The sequence below is a fragment of the Chenopodium quinoa genome, unplaced genomic scaffold, assembly GCF_001683475.1.
Source record: "Chenopodium quinoa cultivar QQ74 unplaced genomic scaffold, ASM168347v1, whole genome shotgun sequence".
In the NCBI taxonomy this organism is placed as follows: Eukaryota; Viridiplantae; Streptophyta; class Magnoliopsida; order Caryophyllales; family Amaranthaceae; genus Chenopodium; species Chenopodium quinoa.
This window is the reverse complement of record NW_018744023.1, coordinates 7,458-23,466: the sequence shown is the minus strand read 5'-3', so window position 1 is coordinate 23,466 and position 16,009 is coordinate 7,458. Positions and strand designations below refer to the sequence as shown.

The 16,009-nt window shown below is 37.1% G+C and overlaps 2 long non-coding RNA genes across 2 annotated transcripts; both read right to left on the bottom strand.

The window, feature by feature from the left end:
* Positions 1-608: 608 nt before the first annotated feature.
* Positions 609-5,523, bottom strand: LOC110690241. The gene is made up of 7 exons (XR_002505046.1): positions 3,681-5,523; positions 3,261-3,581; positions 3,053-3,152; positions 1,331-2,964; positions 1,122-1,245; positions 769-1,026; positions 609-641 (listed from the first exon to the last, which is right to left on the bottom strand). It is a non-coding gene; the product is annotated as an uncharacterized LOC110690241 (long non-coding RNA).
* Positions 5,524-6,839: 1,316 nt separating this feature from the next.
* On the bottom strand, positions 6,840-12,137 carry LOC110690240. The gene is made up of 7 exons (XR_002505045.1): positions 10,175-12,137; positions 9,755-10,075; positions 9,546-9,645; positions 7,824-9,457; positions 7,615-7,738; positions 7,261-7,518; positions 6,840-7,133 (listed from the first exon to the last, which is right to left on the bottom strand). It is a non-coding gene; the product is annotated as an uncharacterized LOC110690240 (long non-coding RNA).
* Positions 12,138-16,009: the final 3,872 nt, after the last annotated feature.

Genomic DNA, 16,009 nt, shown 5'->3' with positions numbered 1-16,009 from the left:
CAAGTAATTAGTCAAGCTTCGTGCAAGAATTTCAGGTGCAAAATCACTCAAGTCAAAGTTCTTTTCTACCTAGAATAGTACCAGTTTATTAAGGACATCTATGTAAGATAGTGAATGTAAAATCAGTCCCGACAAGTAAGAGGTCTTTTATCAACATCATAAACTTATATAGTCTGCTTCTGGTTAAATCATCAAATATCAAATGTCGCAGCCTGAGATATGTTAGTTCCTCTCCTAAGACAACTCAACTGAGGTGTACGCCTATTAGTTACTAGCCTATGACCAACTATTAATGTTTGAGACTAAGTACACATTCCAACAATAGCAAAACAAAGGTCTACAATATGTTTTTACCATCTGTTTTATGCATGCACTGAAGTTTGTAACACTGGAAATAACCACATTTAGATCACATTTCTAACATTTCTACTAATTCTAGTTAAAGTTGCATAAAACTTACTCAAAATGGTTATTATTATGCATATAATTCAGATAATAAATTGAATAAACAATTATTGGATATTATTGCGATCTCTCTAGCCCTCTTATTGGCTGGCACTTTTCCTTTACCGGGAACGTCCTTGAAATGGGTCTTTAAGAACACCTCAGGGCGGACGGGAGAACTCCACCAGATCCTTTGCCTGTTTGCATTCAAAGACGATAGATTAGTAGGGAATTGTATTAGACAGCTACTAAATATTATATTAAAAAGGATTCACGTATTATTATGAGGCACTATTTTCTTAGCATGCTGAACCGACGAAATACCTGGAAGTGTGACGGTTCAATAGGATTAGATAGGGTACCGCCTCTTCAGTTCTTTTTAGCTTGTTCAGACTTCTTTAAGAACTTATCATCCTTCCGAAGAGCCAATAATTCTGCAAAGACAGTTTCTCCCATCCAGAATGGACGTTCTGGATTTCTAACACTATAATTGTAGGACAAGTCGCTCAAATGTTTTGCAGCCTTCTTCTTGTACTCTATTTCAACAACACTCTGCAAGTCTGGAGGCCAAATGAACCGATCCTAGCAAAAAGGGCAGAAAAATGTTTGAGAAATTAAATGTTTATGAAAATTGAAAAAAAAAAAAATATACCTTAAACTGGAAAAAAAAAAAAAACCTTAAACTGGTTCCACCAATGAGTCCTAGTGCCATTGTCGACCTTCTTGTAGTTAATCCAAGGTTTGCGAAAGTGAGCCTGGATGATGTCTGTGATTGCATTGGACACTTTATGGTTATGGAACCTGGGAATAAAGGCATAAAAACCGGTCAATACTAATAAATATTCATGTATCATAATTTCAATTTTTAACTTAATTACATGCTTACCATAACCCGTCAGGGTGTAAAGTCCGTCTCAGCCCTTGGAAAGAACTCTCACCAGGCTCAACAACAGGTGTAGACGTATTCTGGGTAGCTGGTGTACTAGCATTAATTAGAGGGGATCCAAAATACTATGTCTCAGAGTCATCTACTGGGGTCTTTGGTATCGGTGTCTCTGAAACATGACTGTCATCTATTGGTGTCTCTGGAACATGACTACCCTGGCTGTTTTGCGTTTGTGACGATGGGAAAAGTTCCTTCCTATAGCCAGTGACCCCCCGTACCAAAACTCGTCGTTTACCTAATGTCATAAGAACCTGGGCAAAAAAAATCATATGAGACCAAATAAATCAAGTAGCATCAGAAATTTATATTGGTGATCCTCAGCATTAGAAATTTACATTTGGGGATCCAACCCCCAAATTTTTACTAAAATTAGCCAAAATTTCAGATTTATTTCCCAAATTTTTAAACCCCCTAGTGAATTCTAGTTCTAAAATTCATTGGGCATATAACAAAGCTGACGTCTTGGACCCTTTAGTAAAAAATCAGAAACTCCAACAACCCCTTCAAGAAGCAATGGCAACAGCAGCAATTTAGGTGGGAAAACACAAAATAACCAGCAATTATAGCAATATAAACTATCAAATGCAGCAGAAATCAACAAAAGAGAAAAATAAAATTGCAATTGAACACGCAAGTAAAAAATTCAAACCAAAAACGCAAAAATTGATACTACATGAACCCTAGAATAAGAATATATACCATCTAATTCTTGCCTAAAATCGAAATTGATATCATGTTAGCAATAATGTCATGAAGCAAAAAGCAGGAGATTCAATTCTGATAAATAAAACAGAAAAATTAGGATAGAAAACCGTAGAAAATTATTACATATAAAACTATCCGATTACACAAACTCTAGAGGTTCTCATGCATCCCCTTCATCACTATAATCGTCCTCATCAGTATCATCATCCCAAAAAATAGCGTCTTCAGCATCATTACTATCGGTTGAGTCCTCAAAGTTTGACTCCTCCAAAGGGGGTTCAATGTATGGGATATCTTCTTCATCAGAATCATCGCCGTCCTCGTACCCAGGAATATCATCCGGAGCACTCAAGGTTGGTGCCTCAACATGTGTTTCTTGTAAAACCTCGTCATCTACTGGAGCATCAACAGTAGACCTTGCCTTAGTCTTAAGCACAGCGCACCATTGAGCACGATCTTTTTTCAAACTAGGGTACGGCGCAAAGTACACCTGCTTTGCCTAGTATGATAGCACAAAAGGATCGTACTTGGGGTATTTCTTTGTGTGATTGACTTCTAATAGTTTGTAATGATCAACATTCATGCCCCTTGTCGGGTCCATCCAATTGCACTTGGACAAAACACTTTTATAAACTGTGGTCACACTAGTGAACTCAAGCTCAATGACATCCTGTAAGATACAAAAAAAAATCTCCACCTTCCTCATTTGACACCCAAACATCATAATTCTGGGTTGATTTATGCATTCCATGTGCATGAGTCTGGAATTTGTATCCGTTAACATAGTACTGGTTCCAAGTGCGCACTCGTTTTGATGGACCCATTGCTAAAGCAAACAATACGTCATCATCCGGCTTATCTTGAATCACCTGCTTAGCCATGGATATTTTAGTACTGGAAACTTCATGAATCAATACAATTTTCATACTTAGAATTTGATAGTGGAGCAGTACTCACTTTCATCCTAAACCATTCGAGGAACTCAACTTCATGATGAACCCACACATCATATTTACGCATTGTGGGTCAAGTATGTAGAATGTACTCCTCAAAACCCCTAAAATTCAACGTAAATTTGAATTCCATTGTGAGAGTATTGAAAGCTAATTTATGTATTCTTGTTAACCGAGAAAAACTATAATAACCACATGTATTAAACAATTACCTCTCGTAGTGCTCTAAAATTCCAATATTAGCTAACACATACAAGTGTGCTCGTATAAGTTCAGCCTCATCCAAGAACCGAAGAACACCTCTGGTGGAAGGACGTCCGTAATCAACCCTAAAGCATTTTGGGACACTTTCATCCAAGTTACTTTGAACATCATTATGAACCTTTTGTGGTAGGTCCCTAGTTTTCGGATCTACACCTTCCTGAAAGTACTTGCTACAAAAGTTTGATATCTCTTCGGCAAGGTATGCCATGCAAATGGACCCTTCAACACGGGCTTTGTTGCCAATTTTGCGTTTTAAATGATTAAGAAACCTAAAATATTAACAAACTCTAAATCACAAATGTATGGAATGGAAGTGGCTATAGTAGTTAATTGTTGTAAAAAAAATTATCTAAGCAACTTTATATTACCTTTCAAACGGATACATCCAATGGTAATGAACATGTCCACATAACCGAGCTTCATATGGCAAGTGGACAGGTAAATGTTCCATGAAATTGAAGAATGATGGAGGAAATATCTTCTCAAGCTTACACAATATCTAAGCAATGTTGTGTTCCTACCTTTCAATGTCAAGGTGATTGTGGAACAACACAAGTCACGAAAGAATAAACTTCTCAGTATTGGCTTTCCACACATGAAGAGAGAGCAATTCCTTGAAAGCAACCGGTAACAATCTCTCTATAAAGACATAGCAATCGTGGCTTTTCATACCATATAGCTTACACGATTGTAAGTCTACACACCTTGCCAAGTCAGAAGCATAATCGTCCTGAAACTTCAAATCTTTGACCCAATTGCATAGTACCAGTTTTTGGGCCCTATCGAGGGAGAATGGTGCCTTCGATATAGTTTCGTTTCCTCGAGCATCCTCCATAACATGGAGATGTGGACGTTTACAAAACTTGGCAATATTTTTTCGGGCGGCGGGTGTGTCGCAAGTCTTTTTTCTCATCCATAACAGTATGAAACAGTTGGTCAAAAAAATTCTTCTCAATATGCATGACATCTAGGTTATGGTGTACCAATAGAGTCTTCCAATACGGTAGCTCCCATAAAGTGCTTTGTTTGAACCAACTCTTTTTCGACTTTTTAAGTCTTTCAAGAGCTTTGGGGCCATCCGTAGCTTTTGGCATTTCTTTAACACACTGCCACAACTCCTCGTCGGACAAGATGTGTGGTGGATGACTCTTCTCCACCTTGTTTCTACAGAAGGCGACTTTGTTGTTACGAAATGGGTGATCAACAGAAAGGAATTGTCTATGACAATCAAACCACGAGACTTTACCCCCATGGTCAAGCCAAAACGTTTTAGCCTTGTCCATACAGTAAGGGCAAGCCTTTTTCCCGGCTGTAGCCTAACCAGAAAGCATACCATAGGCCAGAAAATCACTTATTGTCCACAGAATGGCAGCACGCAGATTAAAATTCTACTTTCTAGAAATGTCATAAGTTGTTGCACCAACATCCCATAATTTCTTCAAATTCTCGACTAGAGGTTGCATGTAAACATCCAAATTCCCTTTTGGATTCTTAGAACCCGAAATAAGCAAGGACAAGAACATGAATGGCTTTTTCATGCACATAGAAAGAGGCAAGTTGTAAGGGGTTAAAATCAACGGCCAACAAAAATATTGACCACCAAACTTACCTTGAGGAGCAAACCCATCGGTACACAATCCGAGTCGCACATTACGAGGTTCTGATCAAAACTCGGGAAATGATGTGTCCAAGTGCTTCCAAGCTTCACTATCACTAGGATGTGCCATGATGCCTTGGATTCGAGGATTTTTAGAGTGCCAAGTCATTTCTTCGGCAACATTCTTGGTTGCATACAACCTTTGCAACCTAGGAGTGATTAAGAAATAAGTGAGGGGTTTCAGCGGTAGCAAAGACCCTTGTGAAGTTTTCTTGTATCTGTTGCTTTGACACACTCTACACTTGTCCAATTGAGCATCAGCTCTCCAAAATAACATGCAACCTTTCGGGCATACATGAATTTTCTCATGGAGAAGCTCCAAACCTTTAAGAATCTTCTTTGTATCATAAAATGTCTTACCCATGTTGTTGTTATGTAATACCTCATTTAGTAAAGAAGCAAATGCATCAACGCACCGATGAGGCAAATTGTATTCACACTTCATAGATACAATTCTAGAAGCCATTTCCAACACAGACATGGAGCTCCCCTCATACAGTGGTTTCTAGGAAGCCCGTAAAAGGTCAAAAAAACTCTTTAGCTTGATCATTAGGTTCTTCCTCAAAACCGCCAGGGGAAAGAGTAGCCGGTGTACTAATTAAAAATTCTAGTGTAGTCGTCGACTACGGACCACTACGGAAGACTATGGTCGACTACAATGAGAAATTAAATCTCAACTGTTTATTTGTAAATTGACTAATCCTAGGCGTTCAAATAGACACCTAAAAAAACAGTCATCAAGTCTAGTCATCAAGTCATTAAGTCTTGTTTGGTTAAATTAATTTGTTCAGACGCTAGCTTGTTTTTTTTTCTTTTATAAAATTGAATAAAAATATCTTCCAAATAATAAATATTCATCTTCAACCCATATCATCTAAAACCTTTAGGATCAACTTACAACATTCATTCTTTTGGTACAAATTAATTAAATTCTTATATTTAGTTTGATTTCATAAATTATGATCAATTTATTTATTTGTGTCATTGTTTAAAAAATATCTTTTTATAATATGATTTTGTGTTAACACTTGATCGGTCATATGATTTCAAGATTAATACGACATTGCTAAATGTTAAGAATTAATTTTATGATTTTATATTATTTATTTAATGATTTAGGAATTAATGTATGGATTAATCGTATTACTTTGTGTTTAACTATTATTAATCGTATAAAATTATGAATATCATCCACCATTGTTGAACGTTCAAGCTATGACATTATTTTAGGATGAAGACAAATAAAAATAAAAAATAAAACAAGATTTTAGGCTAAAGCTATAGTTATAACTCTTAGCTTGTATTCCAAAATCATTAGCAATTAATTACTCAAGCTTTTAGCCTTAAATTACTGATCTTTGTGTTAATCTTAGAGTCGGAAATCTTGGTATATAACATAGCAATTGAAGGCAACGAAAAGGAAAAAGTAGCATACGCACAAGGCTTGAAATTCATAAAGTAGAGGGAGACAAGCAGCTGCTTTTAAGGGAAAATAGGTTAAAAAACTCATGCTTAATGAAGCAGCAAGTAATTAGTCAAGCTTCGTGCAAGAATTTCAGGTGCAAAATCACTCAAGTCAAAGTTCTTTTCTACCTAGAATAGTACCAGTTTATTAAGGACATCTATGTAAGATAGTGAATGTAAAATCAGTCCCGACAAGTAAGAGGTCTTTTATCAACATCATAAACTTATATAGTCTGCTTCTGGTTAAATCATCAAATATCAAATGTCGCAGCCTGAGATATGTTAGTTCCTCTCCTAAGACAACTCAACTGAGGTGTACGCCTATTAGTTACTAGCCTATGACCAACTATTAATGTTTGAGACTAAGTACACATTCCAACAATAGCAAAACAAAGGTCTACAATATGTTTTACCATCTGTTTTATGCATGCACTGAAGTTTGTAACACTGGAAATAACCACATTTAGATCACATTTCTAACATTTCTACTAATTCTAGTTAAAGTTGCATAAAACTTACTCAAAATGGTTATTATTATGCATATAATTCAGATAATAAATTGAATAACAATTATTGGATATTATTGCGATCTCTCTAGCCCTCTTATTGGCTGGCACTTTTCCTTTACCGGGAACGTCCTTGAAATGGGTCTTTAAGAACACCTCAGGGGCGGACGGGAGAACTCCACCAGATCCTTTGCCTGTTTGCATTCAAAGACGATAGATTAGTAGGGAATTGTATTAGACAGCTACTAAATATTATATTAAAAAGGATTCACGTATTATTATGAGGCACTATTTTCTTAGCATGCTGAACCGACGAAATACCTGGAAGTGTGACGGTTCAATAGGATTAGATAGGGTACCGCCTCTTCAGTTCTTTTTAGCTTGTTCAGACTTCTTTAAGAACTTATCATCCTTCCGAAGAGCCAATAATTCTGCAAAGACAGTTTCTCCCATCCAGAATGGACGTTCTGGATTTCTAACACTATAATTGTAGGACAAGTCGCTCAAATGTTTTGCAGCCTTCTTCTTGTACTCTATTTCAACAACACTCTGCAAGTCTGGAGGCCAAATGAACCGATCCTAGCAAAAGGGCAGAAAAATGTTTGAGAAATTAAATGTTTATGAAAATTGAAAAAAAAAAAAATATACCTTAAACTGGAAAAAAAAAAAAAAAACCTTAAACTGGTTCCACCAATGAGTCCTAGTGCCATTGTCGACCTTCTTGTAGTTAATCCAAGGTTTGCGAAAGTGAGCCTGGATGATGTCTGTGATTGCATTGGACACTTTATGGTTATGGAACCTGGGAATAAAGGCATAAAAACCGGTCAATACTAATAAATATTCATGTATCATAATTTCAATTTTTAACTTAATTACATGCTTACCATAACCCGTCAGGGTGTAAAGTCCGTCTCAGCCCTTGGAAAGAACTCTCACCAGGCTCAACAACAGGTGTAGACGTATTCTGGGTAGCTGGTGTACTAGCATTAATTAGAGGGGATCCAAAATACTATGTCTCAGAGTCATCTACTGGGGTCTTTGGTATCGGTGTCTCTGAAACATGACTGTCATCTATTGGTGTCTCTGGAACATGACTACCCTGGCTGTTTTGCGTTTGTGACGATGGGAAAAGTTCCTTCCTATAGCCAGTGACCCCCCGTACCAAAACTCGTCGTTTACCTAATGTCATAAGAACCTGGGCAAAAAAAATCATATGAGACCAAATAAATCAAGTAGCATCAGAAATTTATATTGGTGATCCTCAGCATTAGAAATTTACATTTGGGGATCCAACCCCCAAATTTTTACTAAAATTAGCCAAAATTTCAGATTTATTTCCCAAATTTTTAAACCCCCTAGTGAATTCTAGTTCTAAAATTCATTGGGCATATAACAAAGCTGACGTCTTGGACCCTTTAGTAAAAAATCAGAAACTCCAACAACCCCTTCAAGAAGCAATGGCAACAGCAGCAATTTAGGTGGGAAAACACAAAATAACCAGCAATTATAGCAATATAAACTATCAAATGCAGCAGAAATCAACAAAAGAGAAAAATAAAATTGCAATTGAACACGCAAGTAAAAAATTCAAACCAAAAACGCAAAAATTGATACTACATGAACCCTAGAATAAGAATATATACCATCTAATTCTTGCCTAAAATCGAAATTGATATCATGTTAGCAATAATGTCATGAAGCAAAAAGCAGGAGATTCAATTCTGATAAATAAAACAGAAAAATTAGGATAGAAAACCGTAGAAAATTATTACATATAAAACTATCCGATTACACAAACTCTAGAGGTTCTCATGCATCCCCTTCATCACTATAATCGTCCTCATCAGTATCATCATCCCAAAAAATAGCGTCTTCAGCATCATTACTATCGGTTGAGTCCTCAAAGTTTGACTCCTCCAAAGGGGGTTCAATGTATGGGATATCTTCTTCATCAGAATCATCGCCGTCCTCGTACCCAGGAATATCATCCGGAGCACTCAAGGTTGGTGCCTCAACATGTGTTTCTTGTAAAACCTCGTCATCTACTGGAGCATCAACAGTAGACCTTGCCTTAGTCTTAAGCACAGCGCACCATTGAGCACGATCTTTTTTCAAACTAGGGTACGGCGCAAAGTACACCTGCTTTGCCTAGTATGATAGCACAAAAGGATCGTACTTGGGGTATTTCTTTGTGTGATTGACTTCTAATAGTTTGTAATGATCAACATTCATGCCCCTTGTCGGGTCCATCCAATTGCACTTGGACAAAACACTTTTATAAACTGTGGTCACACTAGTGAACTCAAGCTCAATGACATCCTGTAAGATACAAAAAAAAATCTCCACCTTCCTCATTTGACACCCAAACATCATAATTCTGGGTTGATTTATGCATTCCATGTGCATGAGTCTGGAATTTGTATCCGTTAACATAGTACTGGTTCCAAGTGCGCACTCGTTTTGATGGACCCATTGCTAAAGCAAACAATACGTCATCATCCGGCTTATCTTGAATCACCTGCTTAGCCATGGATATTTTAGTACTGGAAACTTCATGAATCAATACAATTTTCATACTTAGAATTTGATAGTGGAGCAGTACTCACTTTCATCCTAAACCATTCGAGGAACTCAACTTCATGATGAACCCACACATCATATTTACGCATTGTGGGTCAAGTATGTAGAATGTACTCCTCAAAACCCCTAAAATTCAACGTAAATTTGAATTCCATTGTGAGAGTATTGAAAGCTAATTTATGTATTCTTGTTAACCGAGAAAAAACTATAATAACCACATGTATTAAACAATTACCTCTCGTAGTGCTCTAAAATTCCAATATTAGCTAACACATACAAGTGTGCTCGTATAAGTTCAGCCTCATCCAAGAACCGAAGAACACCTCTGGTGGAAGGACGTCCGTAATCAACCCTAAAGCATTTTGGGACACTTTCATCCAAGTTACTTTGAACATCATTATGAACCTTTTGTGGTAGGTCCCTAGTTTTCGGATCTACACCTTCCTGAAAGTACTTGCTACAAAAGTTTGATATCTCTTCGGCAAGGTATGCCATGCAAATGGACCCTTCAACACGGGCTTTGTTGCCAATTTTGCGTTTTAAATGATTAAGAAACCTAAAATATTAACAAACTCTAAATCACAAATGTATGGAATGGAAGTGGCTATAGTAGTTAATTGTTGTAAAAAAAATTATCTAAGCAACTTTATATTACCTTTCAAACGGATACATCCAATGGTAATGAACATGTCCACATAACCGAGCTTCATATGGCAAGTGGACAGGTAAATGTTCCATGAAATTGAAGAATGATGGAGGAAATATCTTCTCAAGCTTACACAATATCTAAGCAATGTTGTGTTCCTACCTTTCAATGTCAAGGTGATTGTGGAACAACACAAGTCACGAAAGAATAAACTTCTCAGTATTGGCTTTCCACACATGAAGAGAGAGCAATTCCTTGAAAGCAACCGGTAACAATCTCTCTATAAAGACATAGCAATCGTGGCTTTTCATACCATATAGCTTACACGATTGTAAGTCTACACACCTTGCCAAGTCAGAAGCATAATCGTCCTGAAACTTCAAATCTTTGACCCAATTGCATAGTACCAGTTTTTGGGCCCTATCGAGGGAGAATGGTGCCTTCGATATAGTTTCGTTTCCTCGAGCATCCTCCATAACATGGAGATGTGGACGTTTACAAAACTTGGCAATATTTTTTCGGGCGGCGGGTGTGTCGCAAGTCTTTTTTCTCATCCATAACAGTATGAAACAGTTGGTCAAAAAAATTCTTCTCAATATGCATGACATCTAGGTTATGGTGTACCAATAGAGTCTTCCAATACGGTAGCTCCCATAAAGTGCTTTGTTTGAACCAACTCTTTTTCGACTTTTTAAGTCTTTCAAGAGCTTTGGGGCCATCCGTAGCTTTTGGCATTTCTTTAACACACTGCCACAACTCCTCGTCGGACAAGATGTGTGGTGGATGACTCTTCTCCACCTTGTTTCTACAGAAGGCGACTTTGTTGTTACGAAATGGGTGATCAACAGAAAGGAATTGTCTATGACAATCAAACCACGAGACTTTACCCCCATGGTCAAGCCAAAACGTTTTAGCCTTGTCCATACAGTAAGGGCAAGCCTTTTTCCCGGCTGTAGCCTAACCAGAAAGCATACCATAGGCCAGAAAATCACTTATTGTCCACAGAATGGCAGCACGCAGATTAAAATTCTACTTTCTAGAAATGTCATAAGTTGTTGCACCAACATCCCATAATTTCTTCAAATTCTCGACTAGAGGTTGCATGTAAACATCCAAATTCCCTTTTGGATTCTTAGAACCCGAAATAAGCAAGGACAAGAACATGAATGGCTTTTTCATGCACATAGAAAGAGGCAAGTTGTAAGGGGTTAAAATCAACGGCCAACAAAAATATTGACCACCAAACTTACCTTGAGGAGCAAACCCATCGGTACACAATCCGAGTCGCACATTACGAGGTTCTGATCAAAACTCGGGAAATGATGTGTCCAAGTGCTTCCAAGCTTCACTATCACTAGGATGTGCCATGATGCCTTGGATTCGAGGATTTTTAGAGTGCCAAGTCATTTCTTCGGCAACATTCTTGGTTGCATACAACCTTTGCAACCTAGGAGTGATTAAGAAATAAGTGAGGGGTTTCAGCGGTAGCAAAGACCCTTGTGAAGTTTTCTTGTATCTGTTGCTTTGACACACTCTACACTTGTCCAATTGAGCATCAGCTCTCCAAAATAACATGCAACCTTTCGGGCATACATGAATTTTCTCATGGAGAAGCTCCAAACCTTTAAGAATCTTCTTTGTATCATAAAATGTCTTACCCATGTTGTTGTTATGTAATACCTCATTTAGTAAAGAAGCAAATGCATCAACGCACCGATGAGGCAAATTGTATTCACACTTCATAGATACAATTCTAGAAGCCATTTCCAACACAGACATGGAGCTCCCCTCATACAGTGGTTTCTAGGAAGCCCGTAAAAGGTCAAAAAAACTCTTTAGCTTGATCATTAGGTTCTTCCTCAAAACCGTCACTAGTCTCTGTATGACCCAATGTTTCATGGTTATTCCTAAAAGCATCAATGACCATTTCACGGTATGGATTGTGTTGCTCATCAGTGAGGGAACTTGTAGATACCCATTTGTGTCTCCCCAAAACCAAGCCGGTGATGAGTACCTTTCACGTCGAATCATAATCGAATGAAGTGAAAGTGTGGAAAGTCAAGTGCTGCGAATAGTTTTAATTTCTTTTCTTTTCTCTCTGTTTTTGAAAACCTATTTTAAGGAAACAGCCAATCCAGTTTGGTTGGTCCATGATATGGGTCCAATAGTAGTGTAGTTGGATGGGGCTTAAAAAGACCTTTCCAACGATATATTATAAGCCCAATTCCGATGAATAATGAGGAAGTTATGATAAGATTACTAAACTAGGCCCGGTTTGAACCTTATATGCGGCCCAATGATCTAGGGGAGGGCCTAATATGGATTTATCATTCCTAATGCAATTATGAATGGTTTTTAGTCTTTTAGATTCTTCTAGAAGATTCTTTTCATTCCTAATTCAATTAGCATTGATAAATTGACTTTTGTTGACTATTTAGAGCTTTAATTAGAATAAAAGAATGTTTTTGAGGAAAATACAATTTTATCCTCCTGTACGGTTAAATTTTATCTGATTTTAGAAAACGCGTCAAAAACTTGATTAGCGCCTAACACCAGCATTAGCGCCATTAGTGTCTGGCGCTAATATAGCGTCTAGCGCTAACTCCGTTTTTTCACGTCAGAACTCTAGTTCGATTTTCTATCTTTTTGGCTGATTTTCTCTATAAATAGCCTCCTAAAAACTCCGTTTTCAAAGAACCGATTCTCATCTACAATCATCAATTTCTTAATTTCTCTAATTCTCTTCTCTCTTAAAGCTAGAAGCTTTTCTCTCTTTCTCTTCTAAACCAACCCCTTCATACAAAATTCCGCACTCACAAGACTAAGACACGCCTAGCCAAGTTCGAAGTTGCCTTCGCCCTAGACGTGAAAGGTTTTTAATTTCTGAGGGTTTGGTCCCAAATCTCTATTTAAATCGTTTAATTTAATTGTTTGATTATATTTATCTTGAAATTACTAACGTGTGTATTTTGATTTAAGAAAGAGGTACGAGGCATCCAAGTAAGTGCTTTAATGGTTTTTATTGTTATTATGATATAGAAATCATGTCTAGGTTGTTATGATTCCTAGTGTTATGTTAGGGTATTTTGATCTTCCTAATATCATGTCTAGGGTAACTTTAATATCAAGTATGATCAAAAGTATGATGTCTTTTATGTTCTTTTCCTAATATTTATAATCGTTAGTATCATGTTAGGGCTTTATATTTGATTTTTATTGCTTAGTGACATGCTAGGGTTTGTTATTAATCTTGTTAGTATCATGCCTAGGATCTTGCTATTATTATTATGCTTTAACATGATTATTTTAAATTTTTATAAGGGTTATATTTTATTGTTATTGCTTGATCACACCTTTTATGCATGTTTAAAGGGAATTTGTACTTGTAATCACGCTTAATAAGATAATTAATAATCTTGTTTAGGGTTAATATGATTATAATTCAAGTGATCGCCAATAATAGATTTATTTGTGCATTAATATTCAACCAACATAGATAAACACGTTTAGGTTAAAACCTATTGATTGCATGTTAGTCAAAAAGCGCACATGAATACGATCTAAATAAAGTAGAGGCCTATTATTAGGGCAGATTTAATCTCTTTTAGGTTGGATTTGTACCATCATCCCCGAACTACCAGTCATGGTTCCAGACCTATTTGGAGTTGACGATCTCTTGGATCGTTAAGGGGTGTAACCTTCACCTCGTGAACGGTTTACAAGTTCCTAAAACTTGTTGGCGACTTTTGCTCTATCTTCTTTCCCTTTGGATGCCACCGTACTTTAGTGTATGATCACAGTGGGGTTCAAGCTAGGGGTAATGCTTGAAATATTCCCTCCAGTTTTTGGCGACTCCACTAGGGAGGATTTCTATTTTAATTCCTTAAATTTATTTCGGCAATATAATGATTTAAAATGAGTGGATGAGACTCGAAAAGTTCTAAGTATTTCATGTGTGTAATTTTGAAACATATGCATAAAAAAGATCTCATTGGAAAGACCATCCGTAATGAGTTAAAACATAGGATTTTTACACGTAGGAAATTTGAGGAATATCTTTCACAACTAGGATCGAAATAATGCTGCGCGAAACTGGAAAATTTTATCAAGCACAGATAGCTGCTGAGGCATGTAGGAACTAGCGTCAGGAAACAAAGTCTAGCGGCACTTATTTGACTTTAGCGCCAGGCGACAGCTTCTGTTGGCAGGCGCTAATGCCAAATTGTGGTGCCTGGCCTCTGTTTGTTGGCGCTAGGTTCTTCCAATACCGAGCCAGAAATATGCGTTCTAATTTTTGACCAGTTTTTAGCACTATTTGCTCGATCCTACTTCCTGATTGAGTTTTTCTCACTTTTTTGAAACCCATATGTGTTCTACATATGGACATAACCCTCTGGGAATTCATGCTCCATCTACCTGATTGAACGCTCTGAGCAACAAAGGGTACATCTGAGAATGTTTAATTCACCAAACCATGGAAGCGAGTTTTTCTAAATTCGCGGTGTCCCATCCACTCGTGCCAACCCTTCACGGTTAGGCTTCTGCGCGGTGCATCCGGACAATTAACCATGGACCCTCTATTGACTAACCCATATCCCGAACTTTAGAGAACTAGAGCCATGGTTAGGTTTGCAAACTCATTGCATCATATTGTGACTACTTGACTACTTGTGCATTCTTTGCTTGTGCATACTCTGTGTTTTTCCTAACGTTTATTTGACATGTGATTAAGTCTAAAAAAACTGATTAATTAATAAAGGAATTTTTTAATTAATTGATTAATTAATTTGAGCTAATAAATATGCCTTAAATCGAGTTATAGTCCCTTTAAGTCAACCCGGATTTTTATTCCCGTATACTGCACAAACGTCAACTTGTTTTGGTCATAGCCGGGGTTCTAGGAAGAACTACGAGTCCTACAACCTATGGATCTGTAGCTTCGAGTTTTATCTTTAATTTGGCGTTGGTTTCGTCCCAATCAGAGTCATAGATCAAAAGTTATGACTAAAATACCACAGCTTGTCCAGTTTAATGCGCATACGTGAGGTCTTAACTTAGTCTTTGTTCGAGTCTAGTCACATACACATAGTCTAGCCACATAGTCATGACACGAGTCTTAACATGTCACCTACACTTACTAGTCTTAGCACACACTTTGTACATACTCTTTTCACACCATGACCATGTCTTAGGTTCATGCATGAGACGGTTTTTTCCGTCATTTGAGTTGGGGATACATTCTATTCTTAATTTTTTCATATCTCTCCATCTACATCATCTTTCCATTCTCTACATGTTTTCTCCATATCACAACCTTCATTCTTCCTACCTCCTTCCATCCATGCATGTTAAATCGAGTTTGAGTCATATGATTGACAAAAAAAAAAAAATGACGGTAATGATGAAACAAATGCACAAGGCAAGCTTCTCACCAAGATTTTATGCTTTCTTCTTCTTTTTTTCAAACCCTTTCCCCAATAAGTCTAGCATAGGCACCCTTCATCCTCCTTGAATTTATTTCTTAGAGTTTGATTTTTACCCTTCACTTTTTAAATAAAATGAGCATTAATTTTCTTGCATATGATCATTACATTGCATTCAATTAAAAAAAAAATTCATGTCAAACTAAGCACAAGGTATACCAATGATTTGAGGCACCCCTTGTAGCCACATCATATTACCTTTCACCCTTCACTTATACAATCCTTTTTTGATAAACCACTTTGAGCCTCGTCTAACGATAGACCTTTCTTCTTCAACCCATATCTACCTAACCTTGGGATGGGATGGTGTGTAACTTATGCAATTTCAAAAGCTTGAATGATTTCAATAGATCAAAATAAA